Genomic DNA, 22,621 nt, shown 5'->3' with positions numbered 1-22,621 from the left:
TTTTTAAAAGATTTTATTTATTTATTTGACAGAGAGAGACACAGCAAGAGAGGGAACACAAGCAGGGGGAGTAGGAGAGGGAGAAGCAGGCTTCCCGCCGAGCAGGGAGCCCGATGCGGGGCTCGATCCCAGGACCCTGGGATCATGACCCGAGCTGAAGGCAGTCGCTTAACCAACTGAGCCACCCAGGGGCCCCAATTGTAAGACATTTTAAGCAGATGCTCCTTCCGACCAGAATCCCGAGAGAATTCCCCAGGGCACACTGGACAGAGCTATTTTTCCTCCTTCTTAAATTTCTGGGGTTTTTTAGAAAAGGATAGATATAAATACTTAGATGAAAACGTAACAGTAATGGAAAAGAAAAGTGGGAAGAGCTGTGGAAGAGACATGTTCAGGAGCCCCCAGGTGAGCCTCGGGGAGGCTCCGCACTCAGAGTCAAGAACCCACACAGTTTGCCCAGAGCCAAATATGGGGGGCAGTCAATAGACACCCTGTGGCCAAGTGACAGAGGACACTTTCCTCTCAAAGGTAAAGCCCAAACCCTGTTTTCTAAAGAAAACAAATTTCCCAGGGAGGTTTTGAGGCATAAAAGGAGCAAATCAGAGCTAAGCACCCCAGCCCCTCACGCTGGTGTGAGGCAGAAAGACAGCAGGGCGGCGGGAAGGGAAGTTTCTGGAGTTGTCACCCGGATTGCAAGCCCGGGCCCGGGATGCTGAGGCATCTTCAGGGGGTCTCAGTGGAGTGTTTCCATTCTAAGGGGTCATGCACCCCGCAGGGCCAAGTGCAACTTTTGCTCCAGTTCTGTCTTCAACGGCGGCACTCCCCTCCTTTCCGTGAGGCTTCTCTCTGCAAGTGCGACAATAAAAACCAAGAGCTACTGGAAATCCCACAAGGTGGGAAAATGTCCCTGAACTGGTCCCCGAGTCGGAGACCTTGCGTCCACCCCCCACTCAGCAGGGGCGCTCTTGGAACATGGAGGAGACATACTCTTTTCTCTTTTACTTTCTAGGCACTAGTTTTTCGAAAAGGACACTGAGAGTTAATACGTCACTGGCCCTGACTCTTTAGGAAGAGGGCTGTCTCGGCTTCTCTCAGCTAAGGGGAGCTGCGAAGAATCACTAATGAAGGAGCCACGCACGAACCAAGAAGCTAGGGTGTCTCTGCGCCGGGTTATCAGCTCTCAGGGAACCGCCTCCCGGGTTTGGCGCTGGGCCCGGGGGAGGGGGGTGGCCGTGGGAAGGAGGAGGTCCCCCGGATGCCCTCCCGTTCTTCCTGCTGTCGATACCTCCCCCACCTTCGGGGGGGCCTGGAGTCAGCCATTCAAGGGAGAGGCCTGCTCAGGAAACAGATGTGCACACTGCAGAGGAAACCCACAATCAGCGCCCATGGAAACCAACCCAGACCTTCATTCATAAAAACGAGTCCAACCAGGGGCCACTCGGGACACAAGGAAGACGCCAGCGTGGAGGCTCATGATCGTGATGGCATCGTGATGGCCCCATAAAACAGCTCGCCTCGGAGCAAACAGGAGGAATAATACGAGAATGAGCCAACCTGAAAGGAGTTTGCACCCACAAAATTAGAACCAGCTACCATGACAAGAAGGAAGTGGGAGGGGAAGGCTGAGCAGAAAACAGCACCGGGGATTAACAGAGGATTGCAACCTAAAGATTCGACTGAAACACCAGGCTGGTCCTCTAGGTGACCTTGACCTCGGATCACTCTTCCGCAGGCCGTAGCTGTGAGTGACCTTGGACTGTGTTTCCTCTGATGCACGTTCAACCACACACCTTGTGTTGAAGGCAATGAAACTGGCGGAATTATAATAACCATGTGCTGACATGGAGGACCATCCTCAATGGGAAAAAAAAAAAAAAACGCACAGAACAGGTGGATAATCTCAACCTATAGACACTAAACACGCACATGCACACAGAAATGGGACAGAGAGATGACAGACACATACGCGGGGTACACAGGGGGGCCAGGGGAGGAGATGAAGCTGTTGGCTTTTGGTCTTTACCAGTTAATGCTCTTTCTCTCTTTTTAAGAAGTATAGCTTACTTTTGAAATTTTTTGCAAAGGGAGGTAAAACAATTACGGTACCTTCTCTAGCATGAAAGCCACAGAAGGGCACATAGTAGATAATTAATCAGTATTTGTTAAACAAATGAATGGATAAGAATATTTTCTACCGGCAGAAGTATACTTCTATTGGAATGCCTTTCATGTCTCCCACAGCATTGATAATTCAGGTTTCTTCCTCTTCTAAATGACATTTAGTAAAGATATTTTCCTAGAAATTCAATCATTTCAGCTAGACTTCAAAATGTCTTATCATGTGGCTGTGTACAGTATTGCTTTATTTTGGTGTCCATATGTTTTGTTTGCTCAACAAACACAAAGATTTTCTTTTAAAAATCCCCTGCTGAGGACTTTACGAATGGTGGCTGACTGTGAGGATGGGGATCCGAGGCACAAGAGGGTCAGGTGGCCTTCCTGTGTCGTGGGCGGGCAGTGGGCAGGGCTGTGGGTACCTTCCCGCCAAGCTCTCCTTTCCAATGCCCACCCACTGCCCGTTACCTCTCCTACTCCTAGGACACATCTTACCGAAGATTTGTCAATGTTGAAATTTCATTTCAAAGAATCAGGTTTTGAGTTACTGTATTTATTCTACAGTTTTTCAGATTTTGTTCATTCATTTCTACTGTATATTTACTGCTTTTGTACTCACGTCAGGTCATGATGGCTGTTTATTTTTTGTTGTTTATTATTCCTGACACTGTTTTGGTTCTGGAGTGGGACAGATAGTTTATTTCTGTTCTTCCTTATTCCTAGATAAAAATCCTTAGGACTTACAGCCTCTCCTAGCCCCGTCTGGGTTTTGGTGTCCCAAATATTACGCCATGTGACACTTGCATTGTTAGCATTTCCTGAACAATCTCTTTATTTAGTTTTCATTCTCTGCCACTGAAAAGACTCCGTAGTGAGTATTTCTAATTTCCACATAGTTTTTACACTGAGCTTTTTGTTATTGCTTAAATTCTGTCTGCCGCTGTCAGGTATTATAGGCTGTGGAAGTTCCCCAGCTCTTTTTTGAGACATAGGCTATAATCAATGTGCACCTTTGCCAGGGACATTTGAAGATAACATAATTTTTACAAATGCTAGTAAATGAAATGTATTAATTACATTATTTGATTCTTCTCATTAACATTTTTCTACTTAACATATTATTTTTTTAAGATTTTATTTATTTATTTGACAGAGAGAGACACAGCGAGAGAGAGGGAACACAAGCAGGGGGAGTGGGAGAGGGAGAAGCGGGCTTCCCGCCGAGCAGGGAGCCCGATGCGGGGCTCGATCCCAGGACGCCGGGATCATGACCTGAGCCGAAGGCAGACGCTTAACGACTGAGCCACCCGGGCGCCCCTACTTAACATATTATTAATGTATCCTAAGACTGTGCTTTGCCAGTTTCTTATTGTATTTTTCACAGCTTTTATCTGATGTATTTTGATGCTATGTCATTTGACTCATAAATATTCCTGGCTATTATATTCTCATAATGAACTGTAGTTTCCAAAATCAATTTTTAAAGCAGCCCGCTTCATCCCTTACTGTTTATTTTTCCTTTTTATCTGATAGTAATATAGCTATTGGGGGCTCTTTTTATTTTTTATTCGTCTTATATTTCTTTGTTCACCAGTTTATTTTTTCTATGTCACTTTGTTTCAGAATACGTGTATGTGTATAAAATTTGAGAATCTTATCTTCTGTTATAGATATTTAATCCATTCTTTGTCCTTTGTATGTGTGATGAGTGATCTTCTTGGTTATAATTCTGTTGTCTGTTTTTCCTTTTTGGTATCCATCCAGGGTAGTAACCTGGATGTGTGGCATTTGAAAAAAATCACCCTGTTTTAGCTTAAAGCTTTACCTCCGTTCATTCACACGCTCACCTGACACATGTGTGTTCATCCCCTGTGTGTGTATGCGTTGTGCTGGCTGGGGATGGGGGGGGACACAGACGGGACCCGCGGCCACGGCGGGGGGGTGGGGGGCGGGGGGGAGCTGTGCCCTGACCATCAACTGCCTTCCGTCTCACTCTGCTCTCCCTCCCTGCCCCACAGCCTCATGGCACCAGACGGGCTCCCCTGCTTCCTTTGCTTCCCCAGCACCTTCCTTGCACAAAACTCCAGGGTTGAATGCACTTCGCCCAGTTTTGAATCTGTCAGAAGAAGAGAATCCAACCAAGCATGGGAGATGTTTCTCTCTCTGTGAAGTTTGGACTCCAGACTTTGCATGTTTCTGTGTGCTCACGTATCCTAGTTAGTGTGCCGGAAGCCGCTGACCCTTACACGTATGAATAAATGTGCTCTTGGCGTTGCTGCTGAGCACCTCCTCCCTGCGCGGCAGGTGGCTGCCCAGGCTGAGCAGGGAGGAGGCCGTATTCCAGGAAATGCAAGGCACAGAGTCACATCAGTGTATCTGAAAACCATTTGCCCTATTTTGTAACATGGCACTGTGACATCATACAACGGGGGTTTGCCTAACCTGGGAGGAAGTTTCCTTAAGGAGGGAATGTTTGAGGTGAGTTCTGAAGGAGCCCCGGGAGTCACCTGGTCACAGGGAAATGAAGAGTTTCCAGCAGAGGGAACAGCATCTGCAAAGAAGCCGAAGCCACAAGAGCATGGTGTCCTCAAGGGAGGGAAGAAAATCCGTGTGGCTAGAGAACAGAGAAGGAAACTAGAGGTGAAGGACACAAGACAGGACGAGGCTGCGCAGCCGGCTGCCCCCCCCCCCCAACCGCCACCGCGGAGGCCACAGCTCCGGGAGCCCAGGGGCCACGGCAGCCGGCTCAGGTGGGAACGGAGCGGGGGAAGACGGAGGAGGCCAGACCTTGGGCAAGCCCAGCCTGCAATCCTGGCGCCGAGCACCGAGCATTATCTGATACCCAGCACCGTTTGCTCCATGACCCGGGTAGACTCAGCAATCATCCACAGCCTGAAGAAGGCAAGAACCGTGAGCCTGGCTCACGCAGGATCTCTCAGGCACTCTGCACCCTACACCCGACTGGCACCACCCCAGCTGGGGAGCTAAGCTCTCGCAGACGTGCTCAGACGAAAGCAAGCAAAATGAGGGTCATTACCCACACACGGGTATTCTCCTTTGCCTTCCATAATTCTCCCTCTGCTCCCCCCGTGTCTGAAATGCAGTCGAGAAAATGTCCTCAAACACAGTGGGAAACTCTAGGATATCCTGGGAGAACAGAGCATCAGATAGAATTCCCGGTCACACCCTTTCCTGGCCGTCTGTCTCGGGAATGGCCCTCAAAGCAGGTGGGCTTGTGGAAGCAGAGGGAAGGCATGCCAGTGACCACCGCCCCAGAGGTTTCAGGACCGTGGCCTGGCTTCTCCATCAGTGGCCAAATGATGGTCAGGAAAGGAAACAGGGCTAATTTTATCTCCTTTATCCTTACCCTAGAACTGTGAGAGGGATGGCTCATGGCATGTGATTTATTTTCCCACACATGTGCATTTCTGATGGTCAGCGAAGTTTAACCCAGTAAAAGCCTTCCCTAGATTGGCCCCAGCCTCTGCAAAGGGGGAGGTCCAATGCCTGTCTGAAGGGCTGCTCAGCTGGACCTCAGTTCCCTGCAGGGCCCTGCCCCTCACAAATCCGACCTTGGCTTGTGCACCAGGGTCTCACTACAGAAAAGTCAGTAACAGCAGGAGTTAAAAGCTCTTTTCTGAAATTTAATCAAAGTGCACCAGCAGATAGAAAAATCATGATAGAAAATAAAATGCAAATTAACAGAATAACAACATACATTCTTCACATAAAAGTTTTTGTTCAAAACATCTGATCCCAAGAAAGTCATTCACAATAGGTGACTTTTTAGCAAATCAGGACAGTCATCAATAAGATATTAGTTCTGGAACGAGGTTTTCCACAAGGTGTTCCTATATTGTTGATGACATTTTAATCATCCATCCCTGGAATAGCATGAACACAAAATCAAGTAGTGTACTGAACCCTGAATACTATTAAACAAGCAGAACAGATTTCAAGGCTCAGAAAACGCGTAAGAACGAAGAATGTGTTTTTAATGCCCATGAAAACCGCAGTGGAGAAGGTGGGTCTGAAGAACGATCATTTAAAGCAGAGATAGATGTTCTTCAACCGAAACCCAAGATCCCCTCACCCCGAGTCCCCTTTGTGTTGTCGGGAGCGTCCGTTCCCTGGGGAAGAGACTTTGTTTTCTTTCAGCTTTCTGACATCATATGATGCAACCTGATGCAAAGCGATAGGCATCTTGTCACAGGAGAAGTTTAAAGAGGCAGGAGCAGTTCTGCAGCTGGTGTGGAAATTCTCCAGAGACCCCGGGCAACGGGAGCAGAGCGAGGCAGAGTCCTTGAGGGAGCGAGGGGGAACATGCCATTTCCGAAGGAAAATCAGGATCTAGTCATTAAAGAAAAGATTGGAGGGGCACCTGGGTGACTCAGCTGTAAAGCGTCTGCCTTCGGCTCGGGTCATGATCCCAGGGTCCTGGGATCGAGCCCCACGTCAGGCTCTCTGCTCAGCGAGGAGTCTGCTTCTCCCTCTCCCACTCCCCTTGCTTGCGCTCTCTGTCTCTGTCTCTCTCTCTCTCAAAAAAAAAAAAAAAGATTAGAAATAACTGCAAGCAAGGAATCATGACACACATCTCTGGGAGAAGGCAGTGCTCATCCCAGACGGTCTGTGGGAACGGTCCTTGTGTGGCAGGCAGACGGCTGCGGAGCACTCAGAGAAACAGCATCTGCGAGGTGCCCGTGGCCCTTGGTGGTCCTCTCCAGGCTGGGGGCCCTGGGGGTGGGACGGGAAGCTTCCCAGGGAGCAAGGGCTGCCTGGTGAGTGTCAGAGGCCAGTCGGGGGGTGACAGGGTGAAGACAGCATGTCCCTCGGTGAGGTGCTTCCTCTGTGCGTTGGGGGGGTGGTGAGTACCAGCTCGCACCCCCGGGAGAGGTCTTGGTGAGGCTGCTGGGGGGCCCGTGCACCAGCCTCCTGCCACCCACAGCCCGGGTGGGAGAGGTGCTCGCTAGGTCTCACACTCACGTGCAGCACCCGGCACACTGCTTTTCCCAAGAAGTAAGCCTGAGTACGTGAATGAGAAGTAGTTAGTAAAATGGTTTGTCTTCTCTATGGATAAGGGAAAGAACTGAATAAAGAGCAAAATACAGACAAGCGAGATAATTTAGTAACAACCTGTCAGATTTCGTGGTGGGATAATACAAGCAAGTGCACACCAGGGACGTGCGCCAGGCGCCAACGTAGGAGCACCAGGGGCACTGAGGCCCCCGTGTCACAGGTGAGGACGCCAGGGCCCAGGGGTCAGGCGGCAGGTGGGGATCAGACCCCGTAGGGCCCAGGGCAGGGGCACCTGCCTCCAGGACGCTGGGGCCAGGGGCGGCTCTCCGTGGCTCCGTGCAGCACGAGGAGGTGGTCACAGTTAGGAGAACCCCCCTCTTCTCTTGGTGGTCATATTCACTTTTCACTTCGCCTTGTTCAGAGTATGCATATTCCAGATGTGTCCAAGCTTTCAGGTTCTGTGGCTAACGGATTAGCTTGAATTAACGTGTTGCGGCTGGTTTACTGCTCCCCAGACAGCACGACAGAAATAGGTGTTCAACCTGATTTCCTCATCGCTAAGTGTGAGAGAACGCAGACCCTGGGAAGCGTCCTAGCTCACTGTTTACGTAGAAGCCCAAACAAAACAGGATCCCTGAAAATGCTTCGAATGCCTTTCAGGGGCTCTGAACCGAAGGACTGCCATCATGTGGGTTGTTATTTTAGTAGAAGCAGAGTTAGTAAAAAAAAATAATTTTTAAAAAATTTTTCTCCAATAAGATTGTGAAACATCACGAAGCATCCCAGACACCTAAACATCTGCAATTGTGTGTAATTAGCAAGTATCATGGGATACCTGTATCATGATTTATAAAATCTTTAGCAACAGATTAATTTTTTGAAAATGATTATCTTTTGAGAAAAACCTGAAAACTGTAACTTCCCTATGTTGAAAATGGACTCCAGTTCACTGAAGGTCTCCTGGGTGAGTCACAGCCTGGGTGCTTGAGGAAGGACAGCACTGTGGTCTCTTCCTTACACACCCGGGGAGCAATAGCATGATGAGGCCGGACCGAGGCATCCCTTTATCATTCACTGAACACGGACCCTGGGCCAGGCATCGAGATTGCTCGGCGTTTGGGATTCAAAGATGGAAGGGGAAGACTTCCTGTCCACAAACTACTTCCTATCCACAAGCTTCCCGGCAGGAAGGGGAGGTGAGAAGGAGCCCGATGGTGGGTCAGGGGGGCTTTCAGGGACAGGGATGTCTGAAGACTGGTTCTGTACTGAGAAGGGACAGTGTGATTGCTAGAAAAGCATGGGAAGGAAGGCCTGAGCAAGGAGGACCCCAGAGGAGGTAAGAAGCTTTTTGGCTCTGAAGGAATAGGTGGGAACTGGATGCTCAGAGGGAAGCAGAGGGGACACCTCAGTGACCCAATGGCCAGGTAACAATGATAATTGGAATCACTGTGCCTGGAGAGAATGATTTTAGTAGGGAAGAAGTGGAAGTGGACGTTAGGCAGATTTGGGTCAGAGTGTGGTAAATCGCAAATATGAGACTCAATGAGACTCCACTCTTCCAGGCACTTTGTCTGCTCTAGCCCTGGGTGGAGGGGTGTACCAGAAGCAAGCCCCGACATGAGTGTATAATTTTGGAAAGTAGGTGATGAGTACTTGACTACTCCTTGTACCATGCTCTCTACTTTTGTAAATTTTTAAATATTTCTCATTAAAAAATATTTTTTTAAATGAGAGTGAAAAAATAATATCCCTTAAAAATAAATGTGTCATTCAAGATCAGCTTATTGAGTAACGTTCAGAAGAAAACAACGAAAAGTGAAGTCTGGGGCATCTTTAGAATTGTTGCTAGCAGGTGGTTGCAGGTGTCCAGGAGTGTGAAGAGTAGGGAACCGCCCCAGGTATTTTGGGAGCTGATCACTCTACCTAGAAGCAGGGAAAGACTTGCAATACCTTCCACCCTATTGCACAACTGTGAAACAGAAAGCTGCCTTGTTTTAGGAAGAAAGCCATTTTTTTTTTCACCCAAAAATGAAAAACAATATTGTGATTCAGAAAAGATTAAAAGAATTTCCAGAGATGATCTGAAAACTAAATTAGTAGGAAGCATACACTAAATTTTACAAATCACGAGAACTGATTTTATTTTTGCTCTACACCAAAATAGAGGCTTACACATGGGCACAGATCACGACAACCAATTAGCCGAAGTACGCTGTGAATGCCTTCACTCCGGGGCCTTCCACGGAGCTGACTCTTCTCTTTCTGAATGTTTACGGTACAGACATACAAGTGAATATTAAATATACAAGGCAAAACCACACAGGAGGCGTATTCTCGCATTGTTGGCTGTAGTCCTCAGCCAATCCAAATACAAAGTAGACGGTTGTTAACTCTGAGGGCTTACGGAAACCTACAACTGAGCATATCTCACTAAATCGTAAGCGCAGTTGCGTGTCTTCATTTGATCATTTGCTATTCCTGATCGATGATATCTAATATGTTATATGTACATTTCCAGTTGTATATCCAATATCTCCTGTCAGCTGGCCATAGAAAGAACTCCAGAAATGTTTGCCCTTGAACATAGAGATCAGTTACTACAACTCTCATTCTATGAAAATAAACTGGAAATATTGGTACATCCCACACACATATTAACAGATGTAGTTCTATGTCCTATACGCATTGTTCATGCAGACATGGGCAGAAGATAACCGTAACCAGTAAGCCCCGCCACACATGGGTAGGTGCACTCAAATAGCTGAGAAAGTAGGGAACCGGATTTGGAATTGCATTTCAGAGTCCGAGCACAAAATACATCACTGTGTTTATGAAAGCGTGAGTTGCAGCAGGTACAGGGTCCTGGAAATAGGAATTATTTCGTTCACACACTGTTAAGATGTCATTTAGGATTCAATAGTTTTACTGTTTCTGTTCTGGATGAGATCAGTCCCACTCAGCTACAATCTGTAGCTAAGACACAGGCAAAAAAAGGAGATTTTAGACTGAAATGATTGTAATGTGATGCTTGAACGGGAGGAAACGCCACTTGGAGTCATGGGCTCTCTGATTTGGAGGGAATCATGTGCAGTGGGCTCTCGCTAAACAGGGAGCCAAGTGGCCTGGAACTCTACCTGCGAGTGAGTTAAAAAATAACCGTGGTCCTCCCTTCTCTTGCTCCTTTCATTGAAGTATTTTCTACCTTGGAGGCCTCTATTGAAGTGCAATACTCCTGGGAGTGGTCACACCTTAAGTTATCAGCTAACACATGGAGAGCGTGGAGAGCGAGCTGCAGACTGCCCAGGAGAGAAAGAATGAGGCTCAGGAGCAGTGCCTGGGGGTGGAGAGGAGGTTGGGCCTTGGGGAGGAAGGTTACCCAGTCAACACATTTGTTGATTTGCCGAGCAACAGACTCATTCACCTACTCTGGAGCGTTTGGGTCTACTGGTCGAGACTCCCAACCCGGGATGCCATCACTCCGCCAAGAAGATTAATGATGGCTTGTGGGCTGCTCAACCATTTCAATACAATCCCCTATCCTATCTTGGAAGCAATTTGAATAAACATGGGGGTGGGGGCGGGACAAAAGGAACCCTAATACAATTGAAAATTACTGACTTTTTACTTGGAACGTGTTTAGACCATCCCTGAGGGCACTTGAGGTCAGCCTTCAACAAAACCATAAGTATATTTTAAGGTAAGGGACACAGGTAAGAGACCAACTCCTGATGTTCTTCCCCACTGAACACTCGTCAGACTTCCACAGCGTCGCGGCTAAGACCTCTACAAAAACCATTGCTGAAGGAAAAACAAGCTTCTCTTCTGTTTCAGGAATCTATTTTTTTTTTCTTCCTTTTTTATGTAGTTACAAAAAGTTGGTTTTGCTCATGATGTGGACTTTTTAAGATCTACTCTCTTAGCAACTTCCCAATACGCAGGGCAGTGTTAGAACCCCAGTCACTGTGCTGGATGACATACCCCCACACGTCAGGATTCTATTTTTAATGTTTCTTACTACTCCAGTTGTAGCGTTTGCTCGTTACCTTAAAATATCTACGTCTATTGATCAGTTTTGGGCAGAAGCCTGTCGTAATGCTTTCTTGGAACAAAACCACACAGAAAAAAATTTTTGAGGGTTTTGTTTGTTTGTTTACATTTTCCTTATGAACTTCCCAGAGGCAAGCAAGCTGAACAAACTTTTCCAAAATTTAATTGACGTCTTTGGGTCTGCAATGATATGGGTGGATCCTAACGGCCTCAAGTATTTCAAAAGTAGCTCAGTTATGGGCATTGGAAATACATATTTTGCTAATACTACCACGTCATCTGTGATAATGGGGCGCACTTAAAACCCAGAGAGAAGATATCAAAGTAACCTCCCCTCTCCATTTCCCCACAGATTTGTGTCTTCTGTTGACACAAAACTTTCATATCACTAATAACAGGTAGCAAAAGAGAGGTGGATTTTGCTTCATTTTCCTTATTTTCAACTTGAGGTGGCCATCTTCACGGGCAATGGAAGGGTCAAAACTATGAGTACTCTTTAAAGAACATTACAATTATTTGAAAATAATCATTGAGAGAAAATGTGTTTATTCTTTAAAACTTTAATTGGACAGACGTGGTTGAACTGCTGTGTAGCATGTACTGGGAACAAAATGGCAGCGACATGGGGCAGTTTGCTGATGGGTCTCCTTATGAAATAATTAGCAACATTGGAATTCTGCTGGAAAACACTGATCTAGTCATCAGAAGGCATGGCTTAGAATCTCAGTGTTACCATTTCATTTCTGAGTGCCTCAGACAAATCATGGCCCCTTTCATAGATTTGTCTCCCATAAAATGTGACATTTGGCCCCGGTGAATTGATTCCTTCTTCACCCAGAATTGTCTGATTCCACAGGAGGAGTCACATCCATTGAGGAGAAAAGCCAGCATTTATGGCTGGAGCACCTCTCACTTGTCAGAAGGGGAAACGTCCGTGACAGAACGCCCCTCAGCCCTCCGGCTTTCCACCGGATCCTCTCTCTGCTCAAAGACCTCACTTTATAATCTTAACACTGGGAAAGAATACTTCTTTAAATGTTCAAACCAATTGGTAAACCAGCCCTTTTGGGGGGAAAAAGGGAAGGGGCTCAACTTCTCATTATGTAAAAAATTTAAAATATTAAGTCAGACAAGGGAAATAAATATGTTTTGAGGACCAACACAACACCTGGTCTCACCGTTTTACCATGCTACTACCAGAATTCCACAAAATCAACAGGAATAATAATTCGATTGATCTGATTCGATTAAAGCCACCAAAAATAAGAGGCAATCTCTTGCTATAAGCCACCTGGGTGGCTCAGTCAGTTAAGCATCCACCTCTTGCTTTTGGCTCAGGTCATGATCTCAGGGTTATGAGATCGAGCCCCACATCGGGCTCCACTCTTGACATGGAGCCTGCTTAAGATTCTCTGTCTCACTCTCCCTCTGCCCCTCCCCATCTAAAAAAAAAGGTTTGGGGCCTCAAACTGTTTTAGGGAAAGTTCTAGTAGCTAACCATATAAATACTATAAATCGACTCAGATTTCCCTGAATCTCTGTATCGAAATCTTTGTATGTAAGATCAGTGACTTAAAGAAAGCAATAAACGTTGAACAATATGAGAAAGTAAGCCAGAGAGACCCACTTAGAAAGGACACGGTTCAACCCCAAATGGATGTACTTGAAAGGTAGACTGCTAACACGTGCTAATCAAAATACAGGATATAGCATCTGTAATGTCTGATGTTAAAGCCTCACTCTCTTTCTGCCCCCACGTCGATTTCTAGGCAGGCCTGGCAAGAGGAAAAGATCTTTTTCAGCTGCCTCCATGAGGGCTGGGGGCAGAAGGGAGCCCAAACCCCTCCACCTCCATGTGAACCCTCCAGGATCTGCCCAGGGGACAGGAAGGCAGGCTGCTTCTGCGGCAACACTGAGTTGGACGTTATAAACAGTGACCTATTCATAAACAGTCTCTACGACCGTGTACCAGGCTAGCTTTTGTTCAGGACCAAAACCCTCTGTTGCCAGAAATAACAACCACCGTACTTGCCCTTCGGTTCCAAGGTAATGGCTTACTAATGAGATTACCTTCTTCATTCTAACAGATTCTTCGGCTATGTGGAGACTGGGAATATGAGAACCCCTACTTAATTTAATGTCCCCTGAACATTAGTGATTTGAAAAAAACCATCGTTGTTTTGACGACACTGTTGACATTTGAGACAGAGAGCCGTTCACGGTGGGGACACGCAGGGCTCAGATCCAGCAAACTGCAGAGACTTCGTGAAGCCAGACAGAGGAGAACGACCCGCCATGCTGGTCACAGGCAACATTCTCGAGTTCAAAGTGTGGGCTTGAACTGACATCCTGCCTACCAGCAGTGCGGTCTTGGGCAAGTTTCCTGAACTCTAAATCTCAGAGGTACTGGGAGCATTAGATGGCTGGGCGGATTTCATAAGATGCTGCGTTAAAAACATCTCGCAGCACATCCTGAACGTGTTAAAGGTACAGTATGTGATATATATGTGTATGCACTTCTATATACGTCCATACGTACAGGTCGCATCTGGGGTTACTGCTGTTTTTATTACTCGGCCAGGACTGTCATGACAAAGTACCACAGATGGGGGCTTGCACAACAAAAATGCGTTCACTCATACCGCTGGATGCTCAGAGTCCAAAATCAAGGTGCTGGTAGGGCAGTTTGTTCTGAGGGCTGAGAGGGAGAGTGTGTTCCCGGCCTGTGTCCTCGGCATGTAGACAGCAGTCTTCTCCCTGTCTCCTCCCATCGTATGTCCTCTGTGCGTGCCTCTGTGTCCAAATTTCCCCTTTTTATAAGGACACCTGTCATATTGGATCAGAGACCACCCCAAACCTCATTTCACCTTGATCTCCTCTGTTAAGACTCTTATCTCCAAGGACGGTCACATTCTGAGGTTGGGACTTCAACATATCAATTCAGAAAGAGCACAATTCAACCCATAACACTGCTGCTGTAAATAATCATAGTGATTGTTAATATTACAATAATTACTGTGATTATTCTTGGAGCAGAGATCATTCATTACAAGGAAGTGCATGATGTCTATGACTTGCAGGGGTGAGGAGGTACGTGCATGAGTGAACAGGTGAATGGCAGGCAGGTTATGAGTATTGTTAAGGACTCATATTCAGCAGGGCTGGGCCAACAGAGCTCCCAGCATCTCGGGGGAATAAATCACAGATGTGAACAAGGAAACCTGTCAAGAGCCCCAGGCCACAGGAATGGGAGGACAAAGCAAGGACATCTGTCACAGAGGAATTAAGAGCAGAAAGAAAGTTGCAGATGCTGACTTGGGTTCCCTTCCCACCTCCTCCATGTACCAACGTAACCTCTCTGAAGCTCAAGGTCGACCAAGCCTGAATATCCTGGAAGGATTCAGTGGGTAATGAACAGAAAGCACCTTGCTCAGAGCCTGCACATCACATGCACACAAAAACGTTAGGGTTCTTTCCTTCCTGCAGTTATATGAAGTTCCACAATTCTGGACCCTTCAGGATGGCATTAAAGTCTGGCTTTATACTTAGAATTCATAGCTGGTCTCCCATACACAACTGAAATTGAGTATATCACAGTTCTCAATAGAACTTCATAAAAAAAAAAAAAAACAGTAAAAGAGAGAGACTACTGCTTTTGAACAAGAAGAAAATGAGTACTTTGCATGGTATTTGTAAGAAAGTTATTGGAATCCATAGCAAGAATTTGCCTTGAGAATGAACAGGTGAATTGACAATACCTGGGTTAACAAAGAGTCATTAACTCCTTAGCCATACTCTGTTTAAGGACGTTTAGTAAGGAACAGTCACAGGATTTGGAAGGATCCCTCCAGCTTATCAGGAAACCCCCAATTCCCACGTGTCTGCCATGCTTAACGGATCCCGTTCTGGAGAGCTCAGAACTTGGTAGGACCGAAAGGGCTGCAACCAGGGTCAGACTCACAACACCACTTCTGATCCTCAGAGATCAGCCCTGGCATCCGAAACACACAGTAACCCAGAACAGGGTTCACATTCTCTGAAAACTGGCAGCAGGTATGACTCTGACAGCCTTTCCACCTTTGGCTAGTTGGCTAAAGGATCAAATTTTACTACCTGTGGGAGATAGTCTCTGATCTTGTTCTAAATACCTGAATAAACTTTTAAAGGCAGAGTGCAATCACCTGAACACATTTCCACAACCATCCACCTGGCATCCACTATTGACTCGGCATGGCGCTGGGAGCTATGGAGGACAGAGACAGCCATAAAGTCCCCTGCTCCCTTCAGTGCAGATGGAGTGACAGAGACAACACACAAAACAGAATAGAACTCATCAAAATTGTTCTGGTTTTTGTTATTTCTTTTTCAAATATAAACCCTGGAGGGAGCCAGCCTTTGTCCCTCAAGTTATCAGCTAAAGAGAAAGAGCTAAACCAAGTGACATCGTGTCTTCACGGGTTTCAGAAATACAGAGAGGAGAGGAAGTCAGAAGGGGTTGGGATGGCTGGGGGAGCTACCCAAAAATGAGGGGTCTCAGCAGGGCTTTGAAGAAGTAAGGTCCATGTAAGCAAGTGAGAAGGGCTGACTTTGAGAGTCCCCTAAACCTGTAAGTCCATCTTTCCCATTTTCTCATTAATGTTTGTCAGCGTCATTTACTCTTAAAATTCTGTGTGGATAAAAAACATTAAAAGCAGTTCAGTGATTAAAGATAATTATTTCAGTGGAAGAGATTTTTGTTTTCATAATCTCCTCTTCATGTAGAGCTAGCTCTTGGCTACATCTGCCACCGATAGTCTTTGCTCTGTTTACTTCAAAGAACAAGCCACTGTTTGATTTGGTTTCTCGACTTCAGTAAACCCTGGTCTCCCGATTCTCTATTCCAGGAAGGAAAGAGAAAAGAACAAGTCTCTTTAAATGTCAGAGCAGTGGTTGCTTACAGATCCACACAGCCTCCACATTTTATACAACCTTGACTTAGGAGCATGGGTGAGAATTTCCCAGCCGGCAGTCTCGATTTGGCAGGTGTTGCTCAATTGAACCAATCACTTTTTATTTGGCTGTCAATTCCTTTGGTTTTTCTGGCTGCATTGCGCCAGAGCGCGTGTTTATTTCAAAAGATCATTCACCTATTCCACGATTCAAAGGGACCATTTTGTTCACTTAAAGCATCATTGTAATGATACATGAAGATGCAGCTAAGGGAGGTGAGTTGGAATTGTGGGCCAAACTGGTAGGAAAACCTAGGAGAATCCACCACAAAATACCAAAAAAAAAAAAACCAGAAATAAAATAAAAGCATCATTAAAAGTGATGACATTTTTAAATTGATTTTATTCCATTTTAAAAAAACAAACAGGGGTGCCTGGGTGGCTCAGTCGGTTAAGCGGCTGCCTTCGGCTCGGGTCATGATCCTGGGGTCCTGGGATCGAGCCCCATGTCGGGGTCCCTGCTCAGTGGGGAGTCTGCTTCTCCCTCTCCCTCTGCCTGCTTCTCTGCCTACTTGTGCTCTCTCTCTGTCAAATAAATAAATAAAATTTTAAAAACAAAAACGAAGAACCCCCCACCAAAAAAAAATCCCAAAGCAAAAGCAGAACATCTACCTCTACAACAAACGACAGTCTTCAGAATCACTACAGCTGTAAATACTTCTTTCATTTATTTTCCTCATCTTCTGCATTGGCAGCATCTTCCAGTTTCCTGCTTGATTTAACTAATCAGGAGCAAATGAAAAGTAGAGATTTATAGAAATTTCATTTCATAAATAGATCATAATAGAGTCTCGATTTGCACTTTGGCGTTCACTGGATTGGATGAACCTGTTTCCCACAGGTCAGCCCACTTCCCGTAAACAAAAACCAGAATGGCCCCAGAGTCTATGTTTTATCCCGAAAGAGCCATTCTTGTAGGAAGGATGAGGAAAAATGTTTCCAAATCATAGCAGGTTTCTTCGATATGATTCCATCTGATGAAAACACCCTTTGACCAACAATGTGGCTATCTTCAGAGGAAAAAGGGTTGCTGCTATTCGGTTTTCCCATATCAAAATATTTGATTTACAGGTTTTTGTAGTTGCACTCTTGTGCTTTTTACAGATGCTTGGCCTGTAAAAATGTTGAAGTTTACAATTTATATGCTACCTTCTACCCGTGTCTATGGAAGTCTCAAGACTGAAAGCAGAGCCGCGTGGGAGCCCAGAAGCATTTGAATGAACTGCACCCCTTCTTGTCAGCTGGCTTTCAAATCTGAGTTCTTTCGGAGTCTGACTTTCCTCAAATGGAACGGGGGTGGGCATCCGACCTACAGCAGGGCCCCCGTGACTGCTGGCTAGACAGAGGCACCTGGCGGATGCCCATCAGCCCCTTCCCCCGGGAGAGGCCACCACCTTGCTCCAAGGGCTGCACGCGCTGACCGGTGTGTGTCTAGAGGCTTCTGGGTGCACCAGGGCTGGGAGCAGAAGGCAGGCGTCTTGAGCTCTGTATTTTCCCACTAACTGACCCTGTCTCTCGTGAGGCTCACCCCTGGAGATGTGGAATGGAGAGCCCTGCTCGCCTCTTCAGCTCCAGAGGCAGAGTCGGAAATGGGAACACCAGTGTGGGAGGCCATCATGGCAGTGGGCTCCCAGACAGCCTTTCCTGTTGTTCACACGCTCGGATAAACGTGGGTCCTGTCCACAAACACGGCACCAACTCCCAGCACACGTACCAAACGGAACCTCAGATACAAACCAGAACAAACTGTGCTAATTGGCTGAACCCCAAACAGAGCCAAATTCAAAGCTTTTATTTTTGAAACTAAGAACAGAACCACAGTTTCAGAAACACCAGGAAAATAGCCTCAATAAGACATTACTACAGGAAAGAGGTCTAAAATCTCTTTTCAGTGTGAAAATGCTGTGTCTTATTCTACTTGCTAAAATTGCTGAACTTGTTATTCAAACAATAACCTAAATAATCTGACGGACCCTATGTTCCGTTTTCCTGAAGATCCCTCCATCAAATGGAGATATAATCAGTGTTACCAATTTAGGTATTTCTATGGCATCTATTCCTGTGACATATTAAATCTATGTCTCTATGAGAGAAGTACATTGATTTTTTTTACAGCAGGATTTTTTTTCAGCTCCAAGAACAGCTGAGGGCTGCAAAAGAGAGCAGATGGCCACATGGAAGAATCTGCTTGGTTGATAAGATAGTTTAAAAGAAAAATCACCTTATTGCACATCCTGAATAACTGTCAAACTAGGTCATGAGCAATGTCTGATTGGACCGTACCAAAATATTTAATGTATTCAATCTTCGAGAGCCTATGATCACTACCGCACCAACAGCCTGGACTTAAGCTCGACGTTTCCTTCATCCCTTTGTTTTTTGGGGTATTTTTTTTTTAAGATTTTATTTATTTTAGAGATAGAGAGAGAGAGACAAAGAGAGAGAAAGCACAGAGGGAGAGGGATGAGCAGACTCCCAGATGAGCGCGGAGCCTGACGCCGGCCTTGATCTCACCACCCTGAGATCATGACCTGAGCCGAAATCAAGAGTCAGATGCTCAACCGACTGCGCCACCCAGGTGCCCCCGTCCCTTTGTCTTTAAAGCCTGGCCTGTGACCACGGCAAACAGCCTGGACGGTGTGCCTGCCGATCCAGTCAGTTCTACAGTGACCCCACACAGTCTTTATGATGATAACGTGTCTGACCAGACTACAGCTGAGTCAGACGTAATCCTTATAAAATGCAGAACACCTCGGGATATGGTGCAGGCACTCAGCCAACCCCTGAGCCTGGATACGCTTAAGTCGTTTTGCAAACCCTCAAAAAAGTGAAGTCAGGTGTTTATCAGAGAAAAGGGATTCTTCTCAGCAAAGAGAGATCATTTTCTTGATCTGAGAAAACAGCCCTCCAGAAGGGAATGTCTCCTCTTCGCAGTGATGGGTATCCTCTACCTTGAACAGCAAACCTGCAGATTAATGAAGATAGTAAAATATAGCACATCCTCCTGCCTCCAGGTGTAATATTTTATTCATAAAAGAGCTGTGTGAGTCTTGATTTATATGGACTTTCATTATTGGGCAAAATTCCATCATAAGGTGTCCACTCGTCCCTCCAGGCTTCCTTGAATTCAACGCCCCGTCGAATGGTGATGGGCTTTCTCCCCTCGTCAGGGCTACCTCCCGAAAAGAAAAACCAGAAGGGAGAACAAGCAAGGTGGAAAGGAGGCCAAACGGGGTGGCCTGCAGCAGCAGTGTAAGGCATGCCTCGTGTCCCCCCAGCCCCCCGCGGGCGACAGCGGGGCCATCATTCACCGAGCCCGTTGGGGTGCAGGTAGGGCCCTGCCCTCCCCAGGCATGCAGGTGCCGCACGTGGGGGGCTGCAGTAGGGGGAGTGTGTGGATAGTCCTCCCCCCAGCCCCGGGGTCAGAGATCCAGAACTCGGCCCTTTGCTTTCTCCTTACATTGCAAATGTTTTCCAGTGAGTCCCAAAACTTTAAGAAGTTCAGGCTGGCCCCCAGACAGAAATTTGGTTGCCTGTTTATCATCCTTTTTATTCTCCGGCGTTTGATTTTATCAGGGTCCGAGCCCTCATTCATTCATTCACTTGGTCCAGAGTCATACAGGGAGCAATAGAAGAATTTCAGGGAAGGCATAAAGCCATGTAGGGCCCCCCAAATTGTGATTCTTTGTAACTTTTCTAAAGCAGGACGTGTAATTCAAGCACATAGGTATGTCTGCCAAGAGAGGGACCGGTGTGCTGGGTCTCCTGAGCGATCAGGACGCGCGGCAGGGCTCCTCGGGATCTGAAGGCCTGTGTTAAATCTTCAGCTCTCCCTAAGTTCTGTGCTTGCCAATGACTTCGGGCAGGAACCCCCAGCCACGCCAGCGCACCTCCAGGCTGATGAGAGCAGAGGGGGGCTGAGGCAGAGAGCCCACCACCCCACTGGGCAACCCACTGCCCCTCCAAGGAAAACAGAGGGGTCGACCTTGCCTTATGCAACTTCTAAAATTAATCTGGCGCTTAAAATCGGAGGTGGATCAACACGGGGATTACCTGAGGTGGCCTTTGTGTTAACAAAGGCATCTCTTGAGCGTGGTGAATCGGGGCGATGGCCCTGGGCCCGGAGCAGGGATCTGAGAAAATCCCCCGTGGCAACAGCGAGCAGTGAGTCCTCGGAGACTGCCAGGAATCTCAGTGAGCACTGGACCTGGACGGGGAGGGAACTGGTACGTCATCCATTTAAGAGCAACAACACCAACATCAACAGCTCGATGTTCCAGGTGCCGCATCCCGGGTCTGGAGCAGGAGGTCTGCATTCACAGCCCCAGCCCGGTGCCCCCCAGAGCCAGCGCCTGGCTCCCCAGCCCTGCCGCTGCACCTTGCTAGGTGGGCTTCATGGAGGAGGCAGCTTTCCCACCAAGCCTGGGCTTCCTCGTCTGAAACTAGCACCTACCTCATAGGCTTTGCAAGGATTCAATGCCAGCACATACTAAGTGCTCAGGAAGTAACATTCCCCGTTATCATCTTCCTCCAGGCTGCTGTATGTTCGAGAGGGAGTCCATAAGAAGCAAGGGGCGCCGAGAAAGGCGACTCGTCCCTCTGTCTGAACAACAGGGTGCCCTAATGGCCAGAGCGAGAGCCCCACGGAGGAGCTCTCTGTGCCAGGGGTCCGCGGAAAGGCCAGTTAATGCGGGAGGGAAGGTCTCACCACACAGCACCCTTGACACCTAGGAACATCCAAAGGCAGGGAGAGGCTTCGGCAAGGAAGAAATGGCGAGAGCCACACAAAAATGCACCCTCGCGGCAGCCACAGCCCCTTTGTGCCCCCAGCGTCTCTGGCCAAAGGGATGCAGACACCGGACGGGTGCTAACGGGATGAGTGTTTCTCACACACAGGCCTCCTTTGCCAGCAGAGAAGCTCAGCCTCGCATGCAGGCCAGAGAGGGTCCAGTCACGGCTGGAGGAGCGAGAGAGGGTTGAGGACCAACGACAGGCGGGTCCTCAGTCACCCCCGGGGCATTGTAGCAGGGGTGGTAAGAGCCAGCTTTACCGGTAGAAGCAGGAGTCCTGGACAAAGCAAATGTCCCTTCACATCTAACTGTCTTTTATTCCATAGATTTTACGTGGCAGGCAGGAATGACGAGCTCTGAAGGAGACAGAGGCGGGGACCGGCAGGAGTTTACTGGGTCAGGACACAGACAGCCATGCCAGACTCACTGAATTAGAAACTCTGGGCGGGACTCAGCCCCGGGTCTTCATGAGCGCTCCAGGGGAGTCCAGGGCAAATCCACTTGGAAAACTGCTGCTCTAGGTCCATCCATGGAGTCTCTCGTTTCGTGAGCCAATGAATTCCCAATTTTTTTTTTTTTTTTGCCTAGACGTTGATTATAATAAGAAAAACAAAACCAAGATAGTTTTGAGTTATTTTCACGAAAGAAAAAAATGAACGTAGTCTTTTTGTAAATTGCATGAGAACGTAATGATTTTATAATGATAAGTTTTTCCATACAAGGGTTCCTTTGAGGTTGGGTCTAGTTTTGTTTTGTTTGTTGGTAAGGGAGGCAAGGCATCCCCTGGACGCTTGCAGCAAAGAGGCGGATGGAAGCCTCACAGGTGGAGGCCGTCTCTGACGATGGGGGCAGCGCAGTGGAGCGCTCCTGGGTGCGTGGGGCGTGCGCTACCCACCCCCGACACAGCGGCACGACCAGAAAGCAGCCAGCAAAGCGCCCAGGCCCCAGGGAAGTGGGCAGGACCAGAAAGCGCGGGTCTGGCCCTTGGACAATCCCGTCATGGAAACGACACCATACTCCAGCAAAGAGAAAATTACAGAAACTGCAGTCTTTGCAGAAGGGCTGGAAATGAGAGGCATCCTCAGTGTGCCAAACAGGTTGGGCGTCAAGGGCCCCGAGATCAGAGTAAAGGGAACACAGGAGGCAGGGGGCCTGCTCGCTCACAAGGTGGTCAACCTTCCCAAAGAAGCAGAGTGTGGCCAATGGCTTAAAACACTGCCCCGAGGTCAAAGGTTGTGGGCTTACAAGGGTCCTTTGGATCTGCCAATCAAGAAGGCTGGTGAGCTCTTCCTGCGGAGCAGTGGAGACCATCACCCAGCTAAGCTGGAAAGTGAGCACGTAGATGCCGCAAGCAGTTGTCCTGGGGATGAGGGGGCGAGGGGTACACCATGGGATAGAGCATGGATGGCAGGTACATCGTGTAGAGCCTGGGGCAGGGCTTGTCTTAGGACCCGGGGAGCAGTAAGTACAAAGCAATGATGTGGGGTAACCTATGAGCCAACATCCTTGGAAAAGTGGGAAGTTCACGGTTGCAGGGCTGTATGTGTGAGAGAGAGAGATAGACGAGACAGGGAAATCATGTGGCTTGGGGCAGAGGGGAGCTGGAACCCCTGTCCTCTGACTCCCGGGCTCTTCACTCTTTCCATCCAGGTCCCTCCACCACAT

The sequence above is a fragment of the Mirounga leonina genome, unplaced genomic scaffold (assembly GCF_011800145.1).
Source record: "Mirounga leonina isolate KUSES-001 unplaced genomic scaffold, KU_Mleo_1.0 Mir_127, whole genome shotgun sequence".
NCBI classification, from domain to species: Eukaryota; Metazoa; Chordata; class Mammalia; order Carnivora; family Phocidae; genus Mirounga; species Mirounga leonina.
Note: the sequence above shows the minus strand (reverse complement) of the source record.